The sequence below is a fragment of the Sinocyclocheilus rhinocerous genome, unplaced genomic scaffold, assembly GCF_001515625.1.
Source record: "Sinocyclocheilus rhinocerous isolate Xijiao unplaced genomic scaffold, SAMN03320098_v1.1 scaffold2323, whole genome shotgun sequence".
Lineage (NCBI taxonomy): Eukaryota > Metazoa > Chordata > Actinopteri > Cypriniformes > Cyprinidae > Sinocyclocheilus > Sinocyclocheilus rhinocerous.
Genome location: NW_015664979.1, coordinates 181,021 through 186,294, shown reverse-complemented (window position 1 = coordinate 186,294; position 5,274 = coordinate 181,021). Strand labels below are relative to the sequence as shown.

General features: G+C 34.2%; 1 pseudogene; it reads left to right on the top strand.

Annotated features, from left to right (window-relative positions):
* The first annotated feature begins 2,548 nt into the window (after positions 1-2,548).
* On the top strand, positions 2,549-4,710 carry LOC107730477 (tetraspanin-33-like; annotated as a pseudogene).
* Positions 4,711-5,274: the final 564 nt, after the last annotated feature.

Genomic DNA, 5,274 nt, shown 5'->3' with positions numbered 1-5,274 from the left:
ACGGTCAAAAGAAATGTGGTGTTTTCAGTGTGAGTGTGACCTCCTTATATCTATATCTTATAGTTTTAGGGCTGCCACTAACGACTATTTTTATTACGATTAATCTATCGACTAATTAATCGATTGATCTAAACGATTAATTTCCCACAAAAAAATCAACAATTTTACTTACGAATATTTTATTAAACCAAATGAAATCCAATTTTTTTTTAAGCAAAAGTAAAGTGCAACATAGAGTACAAGAAGCAAGTGTCGTCTCATAGTCCAAATCACTGAAATCAAAGCTCAGTATTATAGTGTAAGAATGATAACATATCCACGTGTTCTAGTCTACTAATAATAAAACTATAATAAAAAACACTTTTTAAAGGAGTATTTACCAGAAATGTTATTTACCAGAATTTATTTAGGAGAAAAATGTAAATGTGCAGTATTTCTGAAAAAAAAAAAACTTTTTTTTTTTAATAAATAAAATCAATTAATTGGAGATGCTTTTGATTATTAAAATTTAATGGAACCATTAAAATGGAATCCAGAAAATAATGGAAAACAGAATTTGGTAAAGATAAAACTGTAAAACTCAATTAATTAGACAGGCTTTTTGATTAATACAATTTAAAAAATGAAAAAAATGAAAATGGAAAAAAATGAATTTGGAAATAAAACGGATTTCATAGGGCCCTATAATTTTTTTTGTGGTTTTTGTGGTAATAAAAATAGATGTAAGTGAACAATAGCCTTTAAAATGACTTAAAATACATGTATAATAGCAATGAGGCAATAATAATTAGTTCAAATAAAGTATTAAAAGCAAGAAATCATATGGTTTTATTGAACAAAACTGTTAAAATACATAATGTATTATAAACAATAGAGCTAATGTACATTATGCATTACAACAAAGGCCTGCAGGGGGCGCCAACGGCCTGCCGATTGTTTTTACACATTACTGTGCGATCTAATCCTTGTTTAATATTTACCAAGCATCATTTAATTTAAATGTCCACTTAATCTTTAATATTTGGCCATTTCTTTAGGACAGAAATGCTATAGCCACTGTAATTAAATGAATATGTGGACATCAAAACGTGTAAACTCAGAGTGAGGGTTTGAGCTTTTATTTTGAAACCGCGATGTATTCTCCTGAGTTTGCGTAGATTTATAAATGATTTACCTTACAAATCTGATTAAATGGCTCACGTTGCGTTCCCAGATGAACGTTATAATAAACCCAAACTCACAACAACATGCAGAGATGGGGTTTGAGCCGCTCCACACATGTAAATGATAACAGTTCCTACTACTGTGAGCCTCTGTGTGACGCATGTACTTAACCTACACGCATATAAATAATTAAAGCGCATACTGTATTAGAACTGCATCGCATTTAATTATTTAATTAAATCGTAGCGTTTGTGAATTGACAATTATGCTTAATTATGATTTTTAAATGGGTTTAATATATCATGCAGCCTTGGGAAACAGTCTAATAATGTGTTTTATGGATTCTCGTCCGTGAAATGCGCCACTTCTGGTATTTTGCCGGTTAGTCCACGCGAGCAAAATGAAGTCGAGGATTTTTTTAAAAATCGAATAGTCGAATAAAATCGACGAATCGCGACAGCCCATAGTTTCAATGGCTTGAAATCGGTTGTTTTAAAACTGCAGCGCTTAAAAACGCGTGTCCATGCTACAGATGTAGTCCCTCGTTTAGGAACGTGCTCCTGGTTTTGTCCTGGCTGGTCGTTCTCCTGCTAGGAGCCACCTGCTTCGGTCTCCACTGTTGCCAACTCTTGCAAGACAAATAAGCAAGCTTCAAAAACAAGCCCAATTTTTTTTTGGATGATTTATTATCATTAATATTATTTATTATCAATTATTTATGACCAATAAATGAGCCTGCAACATATTAAACTGAAACCACTCTTTTATCTGAAAAGCAAAAACAGAAGCTATTTTACAAAAATCAGCAAACTGCAACAAAAATGGGAACAAAACTCATCTCCAATCACCTGTGTGCAGAATAGGATTGGAGAGATGGAAAAGGAGAAAAACACAAGAGCTTCAAAGGGGAGCTGTAACATAGCCACATATTTATAACCTACTAAAATATAGGCTATTCGAACCATATTTACTCTTAGTATTAATATAGGACTACTTGTTTTTTATTACAGCCCGTGATAATTAATACATTACAAAAACATTGTAAAAATTAAAAAATAGACTAAAAGAAAGTCATCCCACAAGTTTTGAATTTTACACATGAATTGAGTGAATTTATTAACTTTACTCATAGCTCATGCTATATGTTTTCATGTCAGGTTTGTTAAATATGTTTGTTTGATCATATTAAACAAACAAATATGTTTTTATAATTTCTATTTAAGATACAGGATCTTTTTTTTTTTGATAAATCAAAGATGGCCCACTTTACCTTAAAAGACATTTATCTGGAGTGCACGATCTCAAAATATGTATTAGTATATACCTTCAAAATAGCACATTATGTGAACTAAAGAAAATGTTATAAGACCTTAAAGTTAACAAGATGAGGTAATATCTAAAGTATCTGCTCAATAAAAAATACCCCACCTTACCAGAAGAATTCACCCTATTAACATGTGAACAATATGCATATTAAATTGTATTTAATGTTGTGCCTATACTGCATGTTGTTGAGAAAATTTGAATGGAATTGAAGTGTTGAAGACATTTTATACAAATTAGTGTTGTTGTGCTAAAGGTGTTCAGTGCTGTTCTAATTGCTGTTGGAATCTATGCCAAAGTTGCCAAAGAGTCAGGTATGTAAACAACATTTACCATATTCTTTCATCTTTTGTAATGAAAGAAGCTTGCAAACACTTAAGAATGACAAAATATGTGTGCATATTACATTATACTGTATTATGCTTACCAAATCAGTTTCAGTATGTTGTCAATTAAGATATGTCAACTACCCATGTACATTTTACGCTGTATACATTCTTCGCTAACAGTGTTGGGGAAAGTTACTTTTAAAAGTAATGCATTACAATATTGTGTTACTCCCTAAAAAAGTAACTAATTACGTTACTTAGTTACTTTTTATGGAAAGTAATGCGTTATATTACTTTTGCGTTACTTTCGCGTTACTTTTTAAATAGAAGCAGGGCTTGATTGTTTTTAATATAAGAAGTTATATTTATAGCAAATGTAAAAGCCCTTTCAGACCAAAAAGTGTAATGAATAAACTTGATGGCAGATCCAGCGCTGCTGTTGATCATCGTGGGTTCTCTCATGTTCACCATCACGTTTTTTGGCTGTTTCGGAGCTCTGCGCAACATCTCCTTGCTGCTCAACATGGTCAGATATTCTTATAAGCCGATTTTAGTCACACGTATGATTTTTGGTTTTTATATATTTACAGAGAAATCATATCTGTCCAGTTTGTAGGAATTTTGTTGCCATTCTGCTTCTTCAAGTAACAGCCGCTGTTCTGGGCCTTCTGTTCTCTGAAAAGGTAAAGAATCACAGAAGTACAAGAACAAACGTTGGACCAGATTCCATCTTGGAGAAATTATCTGATATTTAAAACGACTACTTTCAATATTTGTTGGTAGGTTCAAGAGAGGACAGAGCAGCTGATGATGAAGGCGATTGTACGCTATCGTGATGATCAGGACCTGGAAAATGTGATTGATTTTGTACAGAAAAAGGTGAATTAACTTTATATATACACATACTGTATACAAAAAATACAATAAAAAACATAATGTGAAATATTATTACAATTTAAAATAAGTTTTCAATTTTAAAATTGCAAAATGTAATTTATTCCTGTGATGGTAAAACTATATTTTCAGCATCATTACTTCAGTCTAATATGCTGATTTGCTTCTCTAGAAACATTTCTTTTTATTACACTCTAAAAAATGCTGGGACAAAACAACCCAATTGCTGGGTTTGTCCATATTTTACCCAGCACTGGGTTGTATTTAACCCAGCATTTTTTATAGTGTATCAGTGTTGATGTTGTACTGCTTAATAAAATCGTTTTTTGTGGAAAGCATGATACTTTTCAGAATTCTTTGATGAATAGAAATGATAATAGAATTTATAAGTATTAAGTTATTATATAATAATATAATAGTATTTATTTGAAATAGAAACTTTTGTAACATTATGAATATCTTTACTGTTACTTTTCATCAGATTCATGTATTCTTGCTGAACAGAAGTATTAACTTTTAACATTAACATTTCTGACCCCATACATTTGAACAGTATAGTGTAAGTATGTGAGATTGATGAATGGCCGATGCATGCAATGGCAGAGGTCAAAGATTACACTGTTGATCTTTCTATAATCTTACTATATCCTGTAGTTCAAGTGCTGTGGCGTGGATTCCTATTTAGACTGGTCTAAAAACATGTACTTCAACGCATCTGACCAGAACCCCAGTCTGGAGACCTATGGAGTGCCCTTCTCCTGCTGCATACTGTCAGGGATTCATCACAGTCACTTCAGTCACCATCCAGGATAATCACCCGATCACAGTCACCTGAGTTCTGATCACCCGCACCTGCTGTCACCAATCAAGCCAGGACTTGATGAACTGTTCTGGACTCTCTCTACTGATTTCTCCTAGAAAGACTTACCTTCTGTTCCTCCCGCAATCCTCCAACGACTCCTTGGAATCTGTTTCACGATCTCCAACGAAACCGGCATAAAATACTCACCATCAGAACTCAGATAAGAACCCTGGAATCATTCACTGTGTTGACACTCACCTGCCTTTACCTTACCCGTTCCATTCATCTGAAGAGCGCTGTTGTGGGCTAAGGCCATATGGAACGCTAATAGTGCCATAATTAATTCATATGATGCCTTCACTAACCATTTCAAAGAAGTCTTTGGTCACACTGCAGGAGTGCTATCTGTGTCCGACCAGTTACTGCGGCTGCGCCAAGGCACGTCTTCCATTAACGACTACACGCTGCGGTTCAGAACGCTGGCGGAGATTAGCGGGTGGAATGAGGTGGCTCTACTTAGCTCTTACCGGCAAGGATTGAATCCCCGTCTACAAGCTCAAATGGCTATTTGTTTTATGCTTTTTATGATGACTCGCCTGCGGTGAGTACCCTCCAACTAGACCCTGTCATTTCCACGCTGTCAATGATATCGGTACAACTACTTACCCCAGACCTTTCTGTTTCAGTACCTGCCCTCTTCGACTCAAATATCTGAGTTACAATTTCATATCCCAGGACCTATTGAATCGTCTCCATCTGCCC